Genomic DNA, 24,631 nt, shown 5'->3' with positions numbered 1-24,631 from the left:
CCACTAGTTTTTTTTTAGCATAAGGAGTTTGTTTCCTCCCCTTCTTGGAACCTCTACTGAATTAATAACTTGAAATTTAAGCTGGTTGATCAAATGTTGCACTGCATGGAACTGTGCCCGGAACAGCTAATGTGGTAAATTCTCTGTGTATGGTGGATTTGTGCTTAGAGATACAATCCCGTATCTTTTGTGTAGTTTCACCCATATAGATCAAACCACAAGGGCATTTCAGTACATAAATGACATATGAGGATTCACATGTGTAGTATTTCTTTATCATGTACTTGTTGCCCCTATGTGGGTGGTGAAAAAAATTACCCTTTGTAACAGAATTACACTGGGTGCAGTGTAGACGGGAATGTACCAAATTTAGAATTTTGTTTAGATAATGGGTCCTTCAGATTTTTACCCCGTTTGTATGCTAGTAGAAATGCTTGTTCTTGATATTTGGGTGACATGACTGCAATAAGTGCCACTGTCAGGCTGGTCTTACAAAGACCAACCTGTCCCCCTGATCTGTATCTTTTTTAGTAGGAGATAGTAAATCTTTTCTGCTTTTGTTCTGTTCCCTTTCTTTGTTTTTTGCTAGTACTTCATGAGAATACCCTTTTTCCATGAATCTTGCTGTCATTTCTAGAGATTGCTTCTGATAGTTATCCTCATTGCTCACTATGCACATTTACATGTGTAATGTAAAAGACTGTTTTTATCAGTGTTTTTTTCTGAAAAGGTCAGTTTCTAATGTATCGCCAACTCTTGTAAGTTGCACATCAAGAAAACTCAAGTATACTTTGTCAGATACACAGGTGAATTTCAGTGTGTCCTCCATGTTGTTAAGGAAAGTATCAATAGCAAAATCACAGCACCATCATCTTGTTGAATAATAAAAGCCTTTATTGGATTCCTGGCTCAATCTCGAACAAACACAACGTTTCAGGCCTGCATGGCCTTACTTCAAGTTACTGAACTACATATGGTTACACAAATTTATACTTGTTTACAGAGCACCATCTATGGGCGGCTAACAAGAATCAATTAGTAGCAATATAAAGTCAACATTATCAGATACATTCTACTGTGTCCAAAATTTGTACATTTGTTTCTTCTTAGCTACATAAAGACATAATTACGTATTTCATGATGAGTATATTCATCCGGACACACTTTCAGATTTCATAATATATTATCTGTAAAATAATAAAAATTACCAATTTTTAAAAAAATATCTGATCATAGAAAAATTAAAAACAACCATACAAATCTATCGGTATATGGGATGCAAGTCATATCCTTGATTAAGGCCATGGGGTTCCAACGTTTCCAAGTGGCGTTTCCATTTAGCTTCCTTTTTTAGTAACATTTTTGTGCGGTCTCCACCTCAACGAAGTTTCGGAATACTGTCTATTAATTGGAATTTTAGTTGTTGAACCCCATGACCCTTTTCGGCAAAATGACTCGAAACCGCCTGATCTAATTTCTAAAAAGTTTTATTGCAGATTTATGTTCACGTATTCTGTCTTTAATGGCTCGTGTTGCCTGTCCTACATATGAACGGCCACACAGGCATTTTATCACATAGATTACAAATGTTGTATTACATGTGTAGTAGCCGTTTATTTTTATCAGGGTACCCTTCCGAGGATGGTACACTGTATCACCCTTCATCACATTAGAGCAACAACTACACAATAGACAGGGGAAAATCCCATTGTTCCTAGGGGGCAAAACTCGCTTCTCCTTTGAGGTTCCCCCTAGATCAGATTTAACTAGTAAAGAGCCTATCGTTTTATTTATTTTATAGGACATAAGGGGCATATTTTGGAAAGCCTCTACTCCAGGGACTCCATCTCTCAATATACCCCAATGTTTTCTAAAAATTTTAGCCACCTCTTGGCCCACTGAACTAAATTTAGATAGAAATGGAATACACTTTTGGTCCCTTTTATGTCGATGGCTATGAGAACTTACACGGGGGTTCTTAATTTCCATTTGTTGTTGTTGTAAAAGACCTGGTGGATAACCTCTTTGCACAAAATTATTTTCCATTTCATCTAATCTTTCTCTTAACAAATTATCATCTGTCACAATCCGCTTCACAAGCACAAATTGTGACTAAGGTAATAATTATCTAGTTTGGATAGGATGAAATGAGTTATAATGTAATAAACTAATCAGATGGTTTACGATAGAGGTCAGTAATCAGATCTCTACCCCTTTTGATAATTAAGGTATCCAAAAACGCAATCTGTTCATCATCAGAGTGTAAGGTGAAATTAATAAAGGGTAAGGCAGTATTGATCCCTTCATGAAAAGCAACAAGAGTCCAAGGTGGCCCCGTCCAAATAGCGAACACATCTTCGATGAAACGAAACCATGCAATGCAGTGCTGTTTAAATAATGTATTTGGATATATAAATTTCAATTCAAAATTATTCATAAAAATGACGGAGCAATATATGACGGGGCCAGATTGGATCCCATTTTTGTACCCCTTTTCTGTATATAGAAATTGTCCTTAAACATAAAATAATTGTTATGGAGGACCAATTCTAAACATTGCATTACAAACTTTTTTCGAGACCCATCCATGGTAGGATCCTCTGTCAGTTCGATGCGGACAGCCTCCAAACCCCCATCATGGGGGATGGTGGTGTAGAGGCTCTCCACATCAAACGTGACCAGAATCACATGCGATGGGCCATAGATGGCGCTCTGTAAACAAGTAAAAATTTGTGTAACCATAAGTAGTTCAGTAACTTGAAAAAAGGCCATGCAGGCCTGAAACGTCGTGTTTGTTCGAGATTGAGCAATGAATCCAATAAAGGCTTTTATTATTCAACAAGATGATGGTGCTGTGATTTTGCTATTGATATATTCAGCCAGTTGGAGTGGACAACTCTGCATGTGCACCTCTTTATCGAAATATTATAAACGTTTGGGTGAGTGCTGACCAATTGTTCTAGTTAAGGAAAGTATGAAATTCAGTTAAGCTCTCGGATGTCCCATTCCATAGGATCAATAGGAACACAGTGTTCCTGATACAACACATACCTATATACCATAGTCTCCTCAAGGAATGCCATGTATAAATTGGCATAGGTAGGCGCAAAATGAATGCCCATTGCGGTCCCCCGCTGTTGAATGTAGTAATCATCTTCAAATACAAAATAATGTTGGTGTAGTACAATCTCCAATATATCTAACAGGAAAGTTCTCTGTGGCCCAGTGTTTTCTGTATTGTCTAAGAGTGATAACTCCGAGCCTTAAACCGGAGTCATGTGAGATCGATGTGTCACATCAAAACTCACCAACCATGTGTCACCCCCAGGTAGCTATAATGTTTTCAAAATGTTAAGTAAGTGTGTGTAAGGGTCTTGAGGGCCAAAACGTTATATGTGTTTTTGGGCTAAATAAACCACTTTTTTTTTTTTTGCATCATTACAACTGACTTGTTCTGCTGGTAATTTGACTTGATACATTTATGATCCCGTGGCAGGCGTGGATCTTCCAGTTCAGCACAGACATCATTGCTTGGATGTCCATTTTTGGGAGTTTGAGCTTTCCGTTCCTATTACTCCAGAATACTTGGGATCTGGGGTTTTCAGGATAATGGATCTTTCTGTAATTTGGATCTTCACAACTTAAATTTACTAGAAAATCATGTAAACATTAAATAAACCCTATAGGCTGGTCTTACTTCCAATAAGGATTAATTATATCTTAGCTGGGATCAAGTACAAGCTACTGTTTTATTATTACAGAGAAAAAGGGAACCATTTTTAAAATTTGGATTATTTGGATATAATGGAGTCGATGGGAGCCAACCTTTCGATAATTCGAAGCTTTCTGGATAACAGGTTTCTAGATAACCGATCCCATGCCTGTATTTAAAATTTTAAAAAAGTCTGCTTTTCTCCAAAAAAGCTAAATATATTTTAATGACATTGTTGAGTTCAGGACATTTCTGCAGAAATTTGCAGTAAATCCCTTAAATGCCAAACTGGAGATTCTCGATGATTTTCTAATCACTCCTGTTTACTGTATACGAAGTCTCAGACCTTGGCTGTGCAAATTACAGAATATACAATTTGTGCTATGTTTATTTTCATGAACCTCTTCTAAGCTGGTGTGTTTGGACACAGTGTTCATATGCTGCTGTGGTTTGGAAGATGTGGGGATTATTGGAGATATGACTGAAGGTTTTGCAGTAAAGTTTTCCCTTATGAGAACAGAGGGACTTTTTGATTACTCTTTAGATCTGAGCTGCTTGAAAGGAGTGAGACATTGAATCTCCTGCCAAGGCTAGTTCAGAGCAGCAATGCAGTCTGTTTTGTATAATTCTTACTCAATCGCTTCTTGCGGTTTCCTTATTGAACTTTTATCAGGTCGACCTTGAGAAGACAAATAAACGGCATGGATGCCATCTTTTGAACAGTCCATAGCTAAACATATACACAATGTCCTGTGGGCCTAATGTTTAGCTGCAGTTTAGCTAAAATTGTGCTTTTACGATCACTTTTGCAATTTGCATAATTAGTTCATGATATAAGTAGTTTTACATGTTATAGGAGCAATCTGTGATAAGATGACAGACTCGGTCTGTCGCCAGCTTTTATCGGCCCGTGTATTGGGGCCTTTAGCCCTGTTGACTCTCCCCTCCGGGGACACAAATTCACCAGTCTCTGGTCTGTCTCACCTTCTGGCTTTCTTCAATCACTTTAGACTCTCAGTCACCTGGTCACATCTCCCTTTACTCCTTGCAGTGGCAGGCAGCACCCCAGCCCCTCTCAGAGTTCCTAACACAGAAAGGTAACTTTCCTGTTCTGTACACTGCTCAGAGAGATCTTTCTAACACTCTCACTACAATTAAATACCTTTTCAAAGGACAGCCTTCCTGTGGAAAGTGGGCTCCAACATGCAAACCGTACCACTGGAATGGATTGTCTGACTTGCCTGTTCCTTCCAGAACACTATGGGGCAGAATCACTAAAGGGTGAAGTGAACGCTAGCGACTTTTCGACCAGAAATCCAATCCACGGACGACAAACAGACGGGGCCGTTGCTAGCGTTCTTTAACACTCTATCGCCAGGCGACTTTACCCTCAGGCGAATGTTCGTTGATCCACAAATTCAGTAAAGTGTGGATTTTACTGAACTTTACCTCTTTCGCCAGAGTTGACTTCGCCACCTCAGACCAGGTGAACTGCTAAAATGGAGCTAGATCTTCCTCAATCTTATGTCACTTACATCATATCCTGTCTACTGAAAATGCATAAAAGTTTAAAAAATGCAGACTTTTCCTTTTTTTTTAAATGGGATTGCCTGCAAAAGTTCTAACTTAAACTTTTTTGGCTTAACATTTTCCCCCCAGACATTTCAGAACATATGGAACATATGGAGCATTTATTGTCCAGTGGGCTTATGTGTATGGCATATTATTAACTCTTTTGTCTTTATTAAGGTTCCTTGGACATTTGTAATAAAAAGTGGTAACGTCAAGCATTTGCACCATCAATAAAGACATCTATACAACTTTAATGTATCTGCCCTATTCAAATTGACATAAGAGCAAGATCAGTAGCGAAATTTTGCTCGGCACAAACGAACGCTAGCGCATCTTCGCTTTGAAATGCTCGTACTGTCAAAGTAGTGATAGCGAAAAGTCGCCAGCGTTCAGCGCCCAGGATGCAACTTCGCATATTAGTGAATTAGCATAGTAGTAGCAAATTTGCGCCTGGCGAAGTGGTGTGAAGTGGGCGAATCGTTCTCTGGCGAAAATTTGCCCATTAGTGTATCTGCCCCTATAGCTTCCAGGGTCAGACAGCAATATCCGTTAAACCGAAAAACCATTCCCTGTTTAGTAAAATTATCCTATTGGGGAGAAATGAACAGCAAAATGTACCTTTTGACACCTTACTTTGTTCACTCTACCACAAATAGAACTGAACTGAGAAAGGTCAGGATGTGATTTCTGCATAAGTAAATTAATATTTTACCTCTCTATTCATCCATCTCTATCAATTCCCTGCAGCATAGTGTGAATAGTATTCATGGTATTAGCAGTCAGTGAAGAAACTACCCTGCACTTGGCCCCCCAATGGCACATTCTGCTGCTAAATGAAAGTGGTCATTTTGATGAGAATCCAGAACCATTTTTTGCACTCTGCACCCTGCCTTCCACTATGAAAAAGCTGTTGCGTGCGTTGTATTCATTAGAGGTATTCAGATGGATGAGAAAAGGAGCGGTGATGACTTTTTTTATTTGCCACAAGTGAAATTCTTATTTTCTTCTGCATCCCTTCCATGTCAGTACAGATGTGTTCTACCAAAATCATGCACCAAAAACAATATTGGATATACCAATAGGGATGTAGCGAACGTCGGAAAAAAAGTTCGCGAACATATTCGCGAACTTGCGTCAAAAATGCGAACGGTTCGCGAACGTCGCGAACCCCGAACCCCATAGACTTCAATGGGAAGGCGAATTTTAAAAGCTAGAAAAGACATTTCTGGCCAGAAAAATGATTTTAAAGTTGTTTAAAGGGTGCAACGACCTGGACAGTGGCATGTCAGAGGGGGATCAAGGGCAAAAATGTTTCTAAAAAATCCATTGTTGACACAGCGCTGCGTTTTGTGCTGTAAAGGGCAGAAATCACACTACATTTCTAAACCTGTGTAATAAAATGCTTTAAAACGTCCGGCGTCTACATGCCAATCAAGTCGTGTAAAGGTTACAGCCTGTTCACACGCAAAGACGAAACGCGGTGCTTACTGCAACGCAAAAAGACGCAAAGAGCTTTAATGAATGATACCGTCAAGTGAGCAAATAATAGTTTTTAATTACTAGTTGCTTGTCACCTCCAGGATGTTCGTCCTGTTGGTGGCAATATTTCTGTAGTGGTGTGTTTAGCAGTCACCGTGCTTGTGCGCACGTGCACGGTCAGGCAGAGGTAATTCAATGTACAGTGAAGTGAACCAAAAAACACTGATTCTGCAGTGTGGGCCCAGTTTTGGTCTACTTTATTGATCACCTGCGGTGACCATAAAAGATGCGATTTTGCCACTGTTGCAGAACCCTGAAAAATTAGGCATGTGTACTTTCCTGAAAAATTATGTTTTTTTTGTCGCAGCCACTGAACCAGAAGTCCAGAAACAATATGCCATATAAATGCTGAAAATATTAATTTTTTTTTTGTGGCAGCCACTGCAGCACAGAGGCCAGAAAAAATATGCCATATAAATGCAAACAATATTAATTTTTTTTTGTCGCAGCCACTGCAGCACAGAGGCCAGAAAAAAATATGCCATATAAATGCAAACAATATTAATTTTTTTTTGTCGCAGCCACTGCAGCACAGAGGCCAGGAAAAATATGCCATATAAATGCTAACAATATAAATTTTTTTTGTCGCAATCACTGAAGCACAGAGGCCAGAAAAAATATGCCATATAAATGCTGAAAATATTCAATTTTTTTGGTCGCAGCCACTGAAGCACAGAGGCCAGAAAAAATATGCCATATAAATGCTTAAAATATTCTGTTTTTTTTGGTCGCAGCCACTGCAGCACAGAGGCCAGAAAAAATATGCCATATAAATGCTGAAAATATTCATTTTTTGGTCGCAGCCACTGAAGCACAGAGGCCAGAAAAAATATGCCATATAAATGCTGAAAATATTCATTTATTTTTGTCGCAGCCACTGAAGCACAGAGGCCGAAACAATATGCCATATAAATGCTGAAAATATTCATTTTTTTGTCACAGCCACTGAAGCACAGAGGCCAGAAAAAATATGCCATATAAATGCTGAAAATATTCTGGTTTTTTTGGTCGCAGCCACTGAAGCACAGAGGCCAGAAAAAATATGCCATATAAATGCTGAAAATATTCATTTATTTTTGTCGCAGCCACTGAAGCACAGAGGCCGAAACAATATGCCATATAAATGCTGAAAATATTCATTTTTTTGTCACAGCCACTGAAGCACAGAGGCCAGAAAAAATATGCCATATAAATGCTGAAAATATTCTGTTTTTTTTGGTCGCAGCCACTGAAGCACAGAGGCCAGAAAAAATATGCCATATAAATGCGGAAAATATTCTGTTTTTTTTGGTCGCAGCCACTGAAGCACAGAGGCCAGAAAAAATATGCCATATAAATGCTGAAAATATTCATTTTTTTGTCACAGACACTGAAGCACAGAGGCCAGAAAAAATATGCCATATAAATGCTGAAAATATTCTGTTTTTTTTGGTCGCAGCCACTGCAGCACAGAGGCCAGAAAAAATATGCCATATAAATGCTGAAAATATTCATTTTTTTTGTCACAGCCACTGAAGCACAGAGGCCAGAAAAAATATGCCATATAAATGCTGAAAATATTCTGTTTTTTTTGGTCGCAGCCACTGAAGCACAGAGGCCAGAAAAAATATGCCATATAAATGCTGAAAATATTCATTTTTTTTGTCACAGCCACTGAAGCACAGAGGCCAGAAAAAATATGCCATATAAATGCTGAAAATATTCAGTTTTTTTGGTCGCAGCCACTGAAGCACAGAGGCCAGAAAAACTCAGGATTTACCTGGATTCAAATTAAACCAGTAGGGTTTGCACCCTAGTTTGTAACGGTGGTGGAGGGAGGAGGACGCTAAAGGACAGCTGTATGTGGAGTCATGAGGCGTGCAGAGAAGGACAGCTGCATGGGGAGTCAGAATCAGAAACTCAGAACAAGTCTTCCGGCGTGCAGTAACCCTCCGAGATCCACCCCTCATTCATTTTAATAAAGGTCAGGTAATCCACACTTTTGTGACCTAGGCGAGTTCTCTTCTCAGTTACAATCCCTCCTGCTGCACTGAAGGTCCTTTCTGAGAGGACACTTGAGGCGGAGCAAGACAAGAGGTTCATGGCAAATTGTGACAGCTCTGGCCACAGATCAAGCCTGCGCACCCAGTAGTCCAGGGGTTCATCGCTCCTCAGAGTGTCGATATCTGCAGTTAATGCCAGGTAGTCCGCTACCTGCCGGTCGAGGCGTTCTTTGAGGGTGGATCCAGAAGGGTTCTGCCGCTGCCTTGGACAAAAAAACATTTGCATGTCTGACGTTACAGAGTGGCCAAAGTGCTTTGTCCTTGCAGGTGCGCTCGTGGCAGGATTACTGGCACCTCTGCCCCTGGAATGTTGATGAGTTCCTGAAGTGACATCACCCTTAAAAGCATTGTACAACATGTTTTGCAGGCTGGTTTGTAAATGCAGCATCCTTTCAGACTTGTGGTATGTTGGTAACATTTCTGCCACTTTATGCTTGTACCGAGGGTCTAGTAGAGTCGCGACCCAGTACAGGTCCTTCTCCTTAAGCCTCTTGATACGGGGGTCCTTCAACAGGCATGACAGCATGAAAGACCCCATTCTCACAAGGTTGGATGCAGAGGTATCCATCTCCACTTCCTCGTTATCAAGGACTGCATCATCCACGGTCTCCTCCCCCCAGCCACGTACAAGACCAGGGGTCCCCAAAAGGTCACCACTAGCCCCCTGGGAAGCCTGCTCCTGTTGGTCCTCCTCCTCCACAAAGCCACCTTCCTCCTCTGACTCCACTTCTGACACCTCTCCCTGCGTTGCAGCAGGTGCCTGGGTTCGTTCTGGTGATTCCGACCAGAAATCGTGCGCTTCCTGCTCCTCGTCACGCTGGTCTATAGCCTCATCTGTCACTCGTCGCACGGCACGCTCCAGGAAGAAAGCAGAGGGTATTAGGTCGCTGATGGTGCCTTCGGTGCGACTGACCATATTTGTAACCTCTTCAAAAGGGCGCATGAGCCTGCAGGCATCGCGCATAAGCACCCAGTAACGGGGGAAAAAAATCCCCAGCTCTGCAGATCCAGTCCTACCACCCAGTTCAAACAGGTATTCGTTGACAGCTCTTTGTTGTTGCAGCAGACGTTCCAACATGAGGAGCGTTGAATTCCAGCGAGTCTGGCTGTCGCAAATCAAACGCCTGACTGGCATGTTGTACCGCTGCTGAATGTCAGCAAGGCGTGCCATGGCTGTATAGGAACGTCTGAAATGGGCCGACACCTTCCTGGACTGCCTGAGAACGTCCTGGAATCCTGGGTACTTTGAGACAAAACGTTGTACTATTAATTTCAGAACATGTGCCATGCAGGGCACATGTGTTAAATTGCCCAGTCTCAGTGCTGCCAACAGATTGCTTCCATTGTCACACACCACTTTTCCGATCTTCAGTTGGTGTGGGGTCAGCCACCGATCGGCCTGTGACTGCAGAGATGACAGGAGTACAGATCCGGTATGGTTTTTGCTTTCCAGGCACGTCATCCCCAAGACAGCATGACAACGGCGTACCTGGCACGTCGAATAGCCTAGGGGGAGCTGGGGGTGCACAGGTGTGGAGGAGGAGGACTCAGCAGCAGAGGACAAAGAAGAGGAAGAAGACGAGGTAGAGAGCGAAGGAGGAGTAGAGGTGGTGGCAGAACCGCGTGCAATCCGTGGCGGTGACACCAACTCCACTGTCGTTGTTGAGCCACACATTTCCTGCTTCCCAGCCATGACCAAGTTCACCCAGTGGGCAGTGTAGGTGACATACCTGCCCTGACCATGCTTGGAGGACCATGCGTCAGTAGTCATATGGACCTTTGGCCCAACACTAAGTGACAGAGATGCGGTGACTTGGCTCTGCACATGGTGGTACAGGTGTGGTATTCCCTTTTTTGAAAAAAAATTGCGGCTGGGTACCTTCCACTGCGGTGTCCCAATTGCTACAAATTTGCGGAAGGCCTCAGAGTCCACCAGCTGGTATGGTAAAAGCTGGCGGGCTAAGAGTGCAGACAATATATAGATAGGTATGCACACTCAAAAGAAGGCAAGTATGGTATATTTAAAATAAAGTTTTACTTGTTTATGCAAATAATACACACAAAGCCACAATAGTAGGCCTGTATAATACAATACATAAGCTTACATGGTATATACCTAACGTTTAAACATAGCCACAATTACATAACAGTAAACAGTAAGTATTACAATTATACAGCAAGGAGCAGATACGTTAGGTATATACCATGTAAGCTTATGTATTGTATTATACAGGCCTACTATTGTGGCTTTGTGTGTATTATTTGCATAAACAAGTAAAACTTTATTTTAAATATACCATACTTGCCTTCTTTTGAGTGTGCATACCTATCTATATATTGTTACGTTGTGGGGTACCCATTGTAGGGGTACCCTTTTGATGTTTGCACCTCTTGCACTGTTTACCTACAGCATTTGCTGAATTGGTGTGCCCTCCACCCATTACTAAATTCAATAAGAGTGCAGACAAGCCAGCTGTCAGACGCCGGGCAAGGGGGTGACTCGCAGACATTGGCTTCTTACGCTCAAACATGGCCCTCACAGAAACTTGGCTGGGGGCAGATGACTGGGAATGGGAACTGGTGGTCAAGGTGGAAGGCGGAGTGGAGGGTGGTTCAGACGGGTCAAGGACAGCAGAGGTAGAGCAGTAAGATGCTGGACCAGAAGGAGGGTGGCTTTTAGTTTGCCTGTTGCCTTTGAGGTGTTGCTCCCAAAGTGCTTTGTGCTTGCCGTTCATGTGCCTTCGCATAGAAGTTGTACCTATGTGGCTGTTGGGCTTCCCAAGACTCAGTTTCTGACTGCACTCATTGCAAATTACAACGCTTTTGTCAGAGGCACACACATTAAAAAAATCCCACACTGCTGACCTTTTTGAAGCTGGCAATCTGGCGGTAACAGTAGAAGTTGGCGGCGTTGGCGGCAATGGCGGGTGCGTTGGCCGGCTGACCACAGGTGCCGATACATGTTGTTGCCCTACTGTTCCCTGCGAGCTGTCGTCCCTGCTTCTTCTAAGTCTTATTCTCCTCCTGCCTCTCTGACTCTCCGTCTCTCCATCTGAACTATCCTCCTCTTGCTCTCTTCTACTGGGCACCCACAAAACATCAATCTCCTCATCATCATTCTCCTCAGATGCATCAATTTCTTCTAACAGCTCACAGAAGGAAGCAGCAGCGGGGACCTCCTCGTCATCACTCATTATGTCCATCTCTGTTGTGTTCTCTGCCAGAATTAAATCTGGTGTAACGTCCTCATCTCCTTCATCTTCTTCTGCCAATAATGGTTGCGCATCACTCAGTTCAAGAAACTCATGTGAAAATAACTCCTCTGACTCCAGTGAAGAAGGGGCGCCGGTGGTGGAGGAAGTGTTACGTGGGGTGCCCATAGCAGTGGAGGATGAGGAGGATGTTGTGGTAAAGTTAGAAACGGTAGAGGATGGGGTGTGCTGTGTAAGCCAGTCAACTACCTCTTCAGCATTTTGGGAGTTCAGGGTCATTGCCTTTTTAAAACTGGGCAATTTCCTAGGGCCACAGGATAGCATAGCAGCACGGCCCCTAGTGCCTCTGCGTGGCGGCCTGCCTTTGCCTGGCATTATTTTTAAAACAAAAACAACAACAACTCAGGTGGTGTTTCTGGAGACGGTATTATTATTGATATTTAGACAGAATGTGAACAAGCTCACACAGCTAGATGGCAGTGGTTTGAAAATGAAGAACACACTGGGCAAATAATGCCTACAAGGTCAACGTATACACTACAGCAGTGGTGGATACGGAATATATTATTGCTGCTTGAAAAACGTCACTCAGGTGGTGTTTCTGGAGACGGTATTATTATTGATATTTAGACAGAATGTGAAAAAGCTCACACAGCTAAGTGGCAGTGGTTTGAAAATGAAGAACACACTGGGCAAATAATGCCTGCAAGGTCAACGTATACACTACAGCAGTGGTGGATACGGAATATATTATTGCTGCTTGAAAAACGTCACTCAGGTGGTGTTTCTGGAGACGGTATTATTATTGATATTTAGACAGAATGTGAAAAAGCTCACACAGCTAAGTGGCAGTGGTTTGAAAATGAAGAACACACTGGGCAAATAATGCCTGCAAGGTCAACGTATACACTACAGCAGTGGTGGATACGGAATATATTATTGCTGCTTGAAAAACGTCACTCAGGTGGTGTTTCTGGAGACGGTATTATTATTGATATTTAGACAGAATGTGAAAAAGCTCACACAGCTAAGTGGCAGTGGTTTGAAAATGAAGAACACACTGGGCAAATAATGCCTACAAGGTCAACGTATACACTACAGCAGTGGTGGATACGGAATATATTATTGCTGCTTGAAAAACGTCACTCAGGTGGTGTTTCTGGAGACGGTATTATTATTGATATTTAGACAGAATGTGAAAAAGCTCACACAGCTAAGTGGCAGTGGTTTGAAAATGAAGAACACACTGGGCAAATAATGCCTGCAAGGTCAACGTATACACTACAGCAGTGGTGGATACGGAATATATTATTGCTGCTTGAAAAACGTCACTCAGGTGGTGTTTCTGGAGACGGTATTATTATTGATATTTAGACAGAATGTGAAAAAGCTCACACAGCTAAGTGGCAGTGGTTTGAAAATGAAGAACACACTGGGCAAATAATGCCTACAAGGTCAACGTATACACTACAGCAGTGGTGGATACGGAATATATTATTGCTGCTTGAAAAACGTCACTCAGGTGGTGTTTCTGGAGACGGTATTATTATTGATATTTAGACAGAATGTGAAAAAGCTCACACAGCTAAGTGGCAGTGGTTTGAAAATGAAGAACACACTGGGCAAATAATGCCTACAAGGTCAACGTATACACTACAGCAGTGGTGGATACGGAATATATTATTGCTGCTTGAAAAACGTCACTCAGGTGGTGTTTCTGGAGACCGTATTATTATTGATATTTAGACAGAATGTGAAAAAGCTCACACAGCTAAGTGGCAGTGGTTTGAAAATGAAGAACACACTGGGCAAATAATGCCTACAAGGTCAACGTATACACTACAGCAGTGGTGGATACGGAATATATTATTGCTGCTTGAAAAACATCACTCAGGTGGTGTTTCTGGAGACGGTATTATTATTGATATTTAGACAGAATGTGAAAAAGCTCACACAGCTAAGTGGCAGTGGTTTGAAAATGAAGAACACACTGGGCAAATAATGCCTGCAAGGTCAACGTATACACTACAGCAGTGGTGGATACGGAATATATTATTGCTGCTTGAAAAACGTCACTCAGGTGGTGTTTCTGGAGACGGTATTATTATTGATATTTAGACAGAATGTGAAAAAGCTCACACAGCTAAGTGGCAGTGGTTTGAAAATGAAGAACACACTGGGCAAATAATGCCTGCAAGGTCAACGTATACACTACAGCAGTGGTGGATACAGAATATATTATTGCTGCTTGAAAAACGTCCACTGCCTAAGTGGCAGTGGTTTGAAAATGAAGAACACACTGGGCAAATAATGCCTACAAGGTCAACGTATACACTACAGCAGTGGTGGATACGGAATATATTATTGCTGCTTGAAAAACGTCACTCAGGTGGTGTTTCTGGAGACGGTATTATTATTGATATTTAGACAGAATGTGAAAAAGCTCACACAGCTAAGTGGCAGTGGTTTGAAAATGAAGAACACACTGGGCAAATAATGCCTGCAAGGTCAACGTATACACTACAGCAGTGGTGGATACGGAATATATTATTGCTGCTTGAAAAACGTCACTCAGGTGGTGTTTCTGGAGACGGTATTATTATTGATATTTAGACAGAATGTGAAAAAGCTCACACAGCTAAGTGGCAGTGGTTTGAAAATGAAGAACACACTGGGCAAATAATGCCTGCAAGGTCAACGTATACACTACAGCAGTGGTGGATACGGAATATATTATTGCTGCTTGAAAAACGTCACTCAGGTGGTGTTTCTGGAGACGGTATTATTATTGATATTTAGACAGAATGTGAAAAAGCTCACACAGCTAAGTGGCAGTGGTTTGAAAATGAAGAACACACTGGGCAAATAATGCCTGCAAGGTCAACGTATACACTACAGCAGTGGTGGATACGGAATATATTATTGCTGCTTGAAAAACGTCACTCAGGTGGTGTTTCTGGAGACGGTATTATTATTGATATTTAGACAGAATGTGAAAAAGCTCACACAGCTAAGTGGCAGTGGTTTGAAAATGAAGAACACACTGGGCAAATAATGCCTGCAAGGTCAACGTATACATTACAGCAGTGGTGGATACGGAATATATTATTGCTGCTTGAAAAACGTCACTCAGGTGGTGTTTCTGGAGACGGTATTATTATTGATATTTAGACAGAATGTGAAAAAGCTCACACAGCTAGATGGCCACTGGGCAAATAATGCCTGCAAGTGCACTACTATTGGTGCACTACTATGAAGAACAGCAAACAGCACTGGACACCTTAAAGAACAGTAAAATAAGTAAAATAAAAAAAAAAATTATATGTATATTAAAAAAAAAAAATATTCTCGGGTTGGTGCTGCTGAACTACTAGGAGCAGCACAGTAGCACACCAGTCCCAATCCCCAACACTGCTAGACTAATAGCACTTGGCTGTTAAAGTAGCAAAGTAAAACAACAAAAAAGAAAATAAAAGCAGTCCTTACAAGGACTATTGGGTTATTACAGCAGTCAGCAGATGAGATCAGAAGAGATCAGTGCCCACAGCAGGCAGCTACATACAGAGCACTGCAGTAGAAGGTAGATTACTAGCCAGCAAAGCTACCCTAAAATGTCCCTCAAATCCCTGCAGACTTCTGTCCCTCCAATACAGAGCAGTATCAAGTAGATTACTAGCCAGCAAACTTACTATCAACTGTCCCTCAAAGAAATCAGTGAAATCAGTAACAGCTCTCTCCCTACACTAGCTCTTGCAAGCACACACAGGCAGAATGAAAAAACGCTGCAGGGCTTCAGTTTATATATGGAAGGGGAGTGGTCCAGGGGGTGTGGTCCAGGAGGGAGAGCTTCCTGATTGGCTGCCATGTATCTGCTGGTCTGGGGTGAGAGGTCAAAAAAAAGCGCCAGGTAAGGCGAACCCAAAATGGCGAACGTCGCGCGACGTTCGCGAACATTCGGCGAGCGCGAACAGCCGATGTTCGCGCGAACAAGTTCGCCGGCGAACAGTCCGCGACATCCCTATATACCAAATCCTTTGTGAGAGATTCAGTCAAATCACCTGAACAGAATCTGAACCCAAGAATGGGTAAAGAGAACTGCGCCCACGCAACTTGCTGGAAAAAAATGTCTTTATTTCTTTGTTTTTTGATGAAAAAGTCACGTGATTTAAGAATTCAGATTCGTTTCGGGCGGGCACTTGGATTCGGCCAAATCCCAATTCTGCTGAAAGGGGGCTGAATCGTGGCTGAATCTTGAACCAAGTCCTGGATTTGGTGCATCCCTAAAATAACATTTAATAACGCAAACAGATGCTAACAATGCCACAAAACAGGGAAGCTGATATAATGGATATCCCTTGAAAATTAGAAAAAAAATACTCTTCAAGCCAGAAGTACAAGAATGCTTCAGGACATGCTAAGACAACACAAACTACAAATTGCAGGTTTTAAAATACAGAAACTGGCACATGATGAGAATCAGGCATCACAGAGCAAATCATGTCCATTCCATGCTTCAAGGGTTCCCTTACAACACATAAAACTGCAGCTGAGGAGGACCCTCTGCTAAAGACAAGAAAACTGTCAAGACACAGACACCCACTAGCGGCCACAACCAGAACCCTGGCAGCCAGATGACTAGTATAACCACCCTAGCAACCACCAGCAGTCTAGATTATTCACATCAGAATCTGGCACATATCTCTACCACTAGTGCTGGAGATATGTACCCAAGCCTCAGCACTAACCTGACCCTAGAAAATAATGCTTGGCACTCACACATCTAGCACCACAGCTCATCCGGTAGCAGCTCGCACCAGTGTTGGAAGCAGTCAAACATCAGCACCAACCAAAGATCAGTGGAAGATCAGCCAACTAAGTGCTGATAAGATACAGTGAAGATGTCCTTTACTAGCAATCAGTGCATATATAGCGCAAGCACACATAAAGACCAAAAGTTTGCTACAGTGCATGCAAGGCTGGACCCAAACCTGCTACTACACACTGGAACTACAGACTTTGAACGGCTACTCAACCAACAAATCTCTGGCCCAAATTCAAATATTGCACATGCACACTACTGATGCTAAGTCAGCTAAACACTCTTCAAATCACTGGGGCCAACCAGCAATTATGCATGTAAGACTGGCACACAAGTCAGCCATCATGCACACAACCTTTAAGGTTACAAGCTAACTCAAAAGTTTGGGACACTTGTAGAAAATACAGCTCAAAGAGACAGCATTAATTAAAGGAGATCTAAACCCAAAAAATCAGTTGATGCAAAATTACCTAGAGTCTTCCTCTGACAATAGCCTGTCTAAGTCCAAAGAATAAGGAGTGCTGACTTGCATAGCTTTCCCTCAACAATTACCAGACTGAAACATTTTGTTGAAACATCACAATACACTCTGGCGTACATTCTAAATATTGATACATTTTGACAGTCAGTTAATAACAACGTTTTTTCAAAATGCAAGGTTTGTGTTCGTAAGCCTCATTTATGATTGCAAGTGCGGTGTGGAAAGTGCACAAAATTAAATCAACATTTAGCATGCATTGCTGCTATTTATTAAAATACTTGCACTGATACCTGCCCCTTTAATCCTTCAGGGAGTGTCAATGTGCCCCTTCATTCTGCTCTGATGAATTAGGCGGAAACACACACACATTGATTTACCTTCAACTTGCACTTGCTGGTCATTCCAGGATTCTTTTTGTGAGTTGCATGGGATTTGGGCCCCATTGCAACACCAGGGGGACCTACAGAATAAGTGTACACATTCCATTCAGCAACAAATCTTATCGACAGCATATTTATCCACCTAGGCGGATTTTAATGTAAATCATAAATATTCTCTGTAAATGTCATATGCCTGCTGTATATAAGTGAAGTATAGTAATAATATGCTGTGATTCCTATGTGAGAATAATATGTCAAGCTCCTCATTAGTACACTAGCTGTAAGAAGGGAGCACAGAATAAACTTAGCAGTGTCATGCACTTTAGTACAAGATAGATGGACTTCATGAACATGGCACTCTTATTTGTACTTTAATCCTGGAAAAGAATGACATGCTAAACAAACTCTGGCGTGCCAATTTGCTGATTTAAAATGTGTTGCACATCCAATAAACTAGTGTTTATGAAATTAATAATGGCATGTTTGTTAAAGTCATGTTTCCAGCTGTGCAAATGAATTCAGGCAAGTTGCACATTGTATCAGGCCTGTAATTAATCTGTTAATCCTATTTGGTCATTCTGCACATTCTTATATATACAGTATAATAGGGATAAAAAAAGTGGACGAATTAAGTAAACAGATTTTTAAAAGCCTTTTACTTTTTATTTACGTATCATTGGCACAAAGCTTGTGTCTAGGGATTTGGAACACAGGATGTCTTGATCACAACAGATAAGTAACAGTGATCAGAATGCCAGGGATCACTGTAGGTCACTACATAGCTATGGGTAGTGCTACTATTAGCTTGCAATGTGGTGTACTGCGGGTGCTAATATCTTTTGTAGTCAATGGCTGAATTCTTCTCATTGGAAACACACTACTGTAACAATGAATGGGAGCTTTATCTACAGCTTCTCCAGGATGTGTGGTTTACACAAGTCCCACAAAAATAATATAATCAAAATGAACACTCCCACTATGTTCCTGCTTCTTTTTCCTCAGGTCAGGTGGCTCTATGACTCACAGAGACACAGGAGACAGCTTGAATTAGGGGTGCACTATATGTGACAACTGGACATCCCTAACATGAGAGGTACTGCCAGAGTACTGGTCTCTGTTCCTTTCTCCTTATGGAGCCTCAGCTGCTCAGCTGCTGTTGGTGTTGAGCTGCCTCTCTCAACACCAACAATGAGTTCCAGGAACCTGTCTTACCACAAGCCAACCTAGTCAATGGCCTGTCTTGGTTCTTCTCTGGGGATGACCTCAGGCTCCCTAGTGTCATCCAATCCTGTCTTTATATCAGCCAAAGATAAAGTAACCCACTGCTTTCCTTCCTTATATAGAATACATAGGGAAAGCCCCACTTGTTGCCCTAGTAAAGAACATGCTCAAAGGGACATACAATATACTTATTTAATAATTATGTTGTTTAACTCTGCTCCTTACAAGCTACTTGTGGACCCAGTGTGATCAAGTAATAGCCCAGTTTAGAGAAGAGATAGGATTTAGTTAAAAGGAAAACAATGTTTACCCTAACAGCTGGATCATAAAAACTAGAAAAAACAAGAGTGTCATGGAAAGCTTAAAGATGCAATCCTTTCCCCTGAGTCACAAGCTTGCCATTATAAGTACAGTGTCCTAATATGGCTGGGTTAACAGGTTGACTTGTTTTACCAATATTTATTGAAACTATATATGAATTAGGGCCACATGGGGCCCCTATACCTCCTGTAGTTATGCCCCTGTGTAGCGGGGTGGGGCCCAGGTGCACATCCTGCACCAGAGCCCAGAAGAGGGTAGTTATGTTACTGTGAGCCCCTATTCAACATCAGAGTTCATTGTTTTTCCCTGTAGAATTTTTATAATTCCCATTGGCTACTTCTCTGCTCAACAGACAGAAATCACACCCAGTTTATGATATATTGGTTAATTTTCACTGTAGTAGAAAAGTGGACTATTTCTGACTTTAGATCCCCTTTACTATACAGAATTGATATTGCTTCAAGCTGCTGCCATCTGCTGGAGCTCTTTTGAAATTCTGCATTCTTTAACTCCTCAGCTAGAGCTTATGTATGTATAACGTTATGTATAAAGCACTGTAAGGATATAGAGTAATGTACAATTTTACAATCTTAAAAATACAACCAGGGAGGACAAGTAACAAAATAAATTCAAGAAAAAAATATATAAGTACACAGAGAGCAAGTGCTATTGGGAGACACCGTATGATCATGGTTCTACTGTTTACCATAAATCATATTATATTCTTTATATAGTGGTGTAGCTATAGAGGAAGCAGGCTACGTGGTCGCCAGGGGGATTGCTGTTGCTGTGAGCACCAGACCCCTCTGCAGATCCCTTGGGTGAGGGGACCGTCGTGGAGAAATTATGCCACTGTCTCCGTAAAACTAATTACTACGGGAAACATGCTTAAACTCAAGAGTTAGGGTATTTCCAAAAAACATTACTTTCTACATGTATAGAATAGACTTTGTCTGGTATTTTAAGTTGCTTAAAATTATGTTTACTTTTCAAAAAGCTTAAGTCATGTTTTTGTGGAGATCCCCTTTAACCATGTGACGTAAAAGGGATAACTGCCCTACCAATTGTTACATTGTGCACAGTATAAAGTGCTGCAATATTGCTTGTACAGGTATGGGACCTGTTATCCAGAATGCTTGGAACCTGGGGTTTACCGGATAACGGATTGTTCTGTAATTTGGATCTTCATTCCTTAAGTCTACTAGAAAATCCTGTAAACATTAAATAAACCCAATAGGCTGGTTTTGCTTCCAATAAGGATTACTTATATCTTAGTTTGGATCAAGTACAAGCTACTGTTTTATTATTACAGAGAAAAAGGACATTTTGATTATTTGGATAATATGGAGTCTATGGGGCAAATTCACTAAGATGCGAAGTTGCGCCAGGCGCAACTTCGCCACACTTCGCCGCACTTCGCCAGGCGTAGTTTCGCCAGCGCTCCGCAAATTCACTAAAATCCGAAGTTGCGCACAGGGGTAGCGTAAGGTTGCGAAGTTGCGCTAGCGTTGATTCGCTATGTAAAGCGAAATTACGCTAGCGAAGGCTAATTTGCATACGGCGCGAAATTCAAATTTCAATGGAGGAATACTTATCAGCACTACAAATGCCTAGAAAACCTTCAAATCATCAAATAAAAATTTTATTTTGCCCTACACATGTGCCCACTGTCTAGGTAAGTTGCCATGAGTCAGGAAATGTAGGGGGGGAGGGGAGCCCCAAAAAAAATTTCGATCTTTTTCAGCCTATCACCCATAATGTAGAAAACACGCCAGCGTTTTTTGGGACTTAGAAAAAATTTTGACTTTTTTTGAAACAATCCCTATCTACTCTATTGTGCTTCGCCAGGTCTGAGGTGGCGAAGGAAGTCTAGCGTAAAAGGTAGCGTTCAGTACACTGCGCAAGTTAGTGAATTTGCGTAGTTACATCGCTAGCGAAAATTCGCCTGGCGCAAGGGTGCGAAGTAACACTAGCGAAACTACGCCAGTGTTTGTTAGTGAATTTGCGCAGTAACGAAAATGCCAAACGCTAGCGAATTAACGCTAGCGTTCGGCGCTTCGGCGCTTAGTGAATTTGCCCCTATGAGTGATGGCCATTCCGTAATTCGGAGCTTTCTGGATAACGGGTTTCCGGATAATGGATCCCATACCTGTATCAGCATAGGCATTTATATATCAATATAATCTAATGTTGTCTATTGATATCTGTTGAATACTGTACTTCCACATGCAGATGCACACATGAGAACTGTTCTGTGCAGACACCTTTATTTCTATTTAAGGGGAAAAAAGAAAGATAAACAGTACTTATAAACAGTGAATATATTTACTATAAATGCCAGTAATTTCTTGTGAATGGTGGCAATCATTTACATTAGTGAATACTAAAGTTTATACACAGCCACGGCTTCAGTATCATAGGACATTGCAAGAGGAATTATTGCCTGCAAACATCTTTCCATTTTCATAATTAATCATAATAAAAATATCTTGCCTTCTTGGCAGTGTTTATAAAAATTCCAGCTATGCCCCATAGTTTTGGAAGACTGTTACCATGTACAGCAATCAGATTTTCCATTGATGGTGCTGGAATGTTTACTGTATACAGTAGCTAAAAGATTCTTGCAAGACACAGTCATAAAAAGAAGACACTACATTGTGTTAATACACAGTAGTTTTAGGGGCTCATTTTTTTATTAAGAAAAATAATAAAAAAAAAAGACATGTGCCTTACATTCAAGAACAGATAACAAAATGAATGGCCACTGTAAACAATAATGATATGAGAAGTATTTGAACAATTATACAAAGGTACAAATGGCGTGGTTTATACAAAGCCAGAGACTCCTAGTGATTGGAGGCTGAACGCGAAAAGCATTTATATACTAGAGGTACTAGTTGTCTTTTGTTACACTACTTAAAGGAGAAGGAAAGGCTTGGTGAACTTGGGGGTGCCAAATGTTAGGCACCCCCAAGTAATTGTATTTACTTACCTGAAAACCCGGGCTGGTGCTCCTATCAGCAGAAAACTGCACCGACCCAGGGTTATACCAGCGAGCACCACGGAGCGATCCTCCTCTTTCTTCTTCTCTCTTCAAATTTCGCGGGGCAAACGCGTGCGCAGTTGAACGAAATAGACGACTTTTTCGTTAAAGTTCGGCTTTTCGTTCTACTGCGCATGCGCATGTGCACGAAGACAGAGGAAGACGGAAGAAGTTATCTGATTTACCCACAGATCTCCAGCTTTCATACCCATTTATTTTATTAACCCCAAAATTTTGCATATAGAAGAAAATGGCATGCTAATATGTGTGTATAAATGTCTATTGAATGGGGGCATTGCAAGCAGTGACATATTAAGAGCAAACATTAACTTTTTTTGTAGCTAAATTGGCCAGTCACATTTTCATTGAATTCATGTAGTTTGTGTAACCTTGGAGTGCTCCCATAACTCCTTTTTTGTGACATGTTAAGTGAGCATGATAGAAGGACAGCAACCTAGTGGTTAGTCATGGAATTTATATAGAATCTAGTCAGAGTCAATTCTCTGCCCCTTGTTGCCTGATGCGGCTGCCGCAATGCCTGCCCCTCACTTCCCAGCGCTTACCATTCTTGCACAGGAGCGGGTCCAGAGGGGGGGGGCGCAGATGGGGGGCAAGTGACACAACGTTTATCACCACATTGATCCGTTTTATGTTTGAAAATTGTGGACTATAAGTCTATATTCACAATGGTTTATCAGTAGTTGCCAATTTTCTGCGGTGTCTGAAATCCAGGATATAGGAGAGACTCTCTTGGGGGTAATAAGGGCCTTCTTGAAGGCTTCTGTTAGCAAATACATATTATATTCCCTTTGTCGTAATCTGTCCCTCAGATTACATGCTTCTGTATGTATTCTATTTCTCACTATGGCTGTTTTTATGGAATCAATATATTTTGTATATTGTTTTTACTGGGCACTGTCACTTTCCCTTTTTTCACCTTAAAATTTTTAAAATCACAGAAATATCCCTCATCTGGAAAAATCCCAGATCTTTTAAAAATCTATGGCCAGCTTTAGGCAATCTGGATAATATTGCATAATTTTGACACTGATGCATATACAGAGGTATGGGATCCTTTATCCAGAAACCCATCATCTAGAAAGATCCCAATTATGGAAAGACCATCTCAGTTAGACTTCATTTTATCCAAATAATCCAAATCTTTAAAAATTATTTTCTTTTTCTCTGTAATAATAAAAAATAACCTTATACTTGATCCCAACTACGTTAATCCTTATTTCAAGCAAAACCAGCCTATTGGATTTATTTAATGTTTAAATGATTTTCTAGTAGACTTAAGGTATGAATATCCAAATTATTGAAAGATCTGTTATCCGGAACACCCCAGGTCCAGAGCATTCTGGGTAAAATGTCACATACCTGTGGCGGTTTGAGTAAAAAATTAAATCCAAGACAAACTGTGTAAATAATGGATATTTTATCATTTTATAATATTTTATGTAATAATAAAAATCAATTTCAGAACAAAAAAACATTTTGTTATGCATCCATTTCTAACATTAGATTTTTTAAACTGCTATAATAGAGGTATATTAATGTGCCACATATGTGTATAATTTATTAGAAGAGAAAAAAAATGAAAAGAAGCCATTTTTGGCAAGAGGTATAAGTGCATAAAGTGAGACCCTTGGTAAAGGTGAGATGGCAGTCAACAGAAACAAATGGCATTTTTCATGGGAGTTGGAGGGATTGTGGCAAATAGGACTGTTCTAGTATTAGTAGCAACCAATCAGCCGTAGGTTTAGGTTTAAACATTTGTGCACATATAATTTTAACTGTAATTTCTGTAACTCCACAAGTTCTTAGTACTAATAGACATTAAATACTCTATGTATGCTATATACTTCCAAAAGAATGGAGGTAATGGGGTCAGGATGAAGTGGTTCCAGCTCAGCTTGTTCTTTTTTAGGCTAATTGTGGTTTGCAGCCCGTTATCCATGGACCTCAGAAACACACCCAGTCCAAGAAAATTCCCTTTTAAAATAAAAATAATGCATCTTATAGATGGATAGGGTGTAATTAAAGTCTTTACATTTAAAAAATATTGCACAGAGAATATTTATTTATGTGCAATTTTTTCCATTGTACAAACAGATTTTAGATAGTAAAATGTACTTTTAATTGTTAATGTATCAAATTTTTATATTCTTTACAATGTTTATTACATGCCTCATATATATATATATATATATATATATATATATATATATATATATATATATATATATATATATATATATATATATATATATATATATATATATAGGA

This window comes from Xenopus laevis, chromosome 1L, assembly GCF_017654675.1.
Source record: "Xenopus laevis strain J_2021 chromosome 1L, Xenopus_laevis_v10.1, whole genome shotgun sequence".
Classification (NCBI taxonomy): Eukaryota; Metazoa; Chordata; class Amphibia; order Anura; family Pipidae; genus Xenopus; species Xenopus laevis.
The sequence above is the reverse complement of the archived record's forward strand: the minus strand, read 5'-3'. Positions refer to the sequence as shown.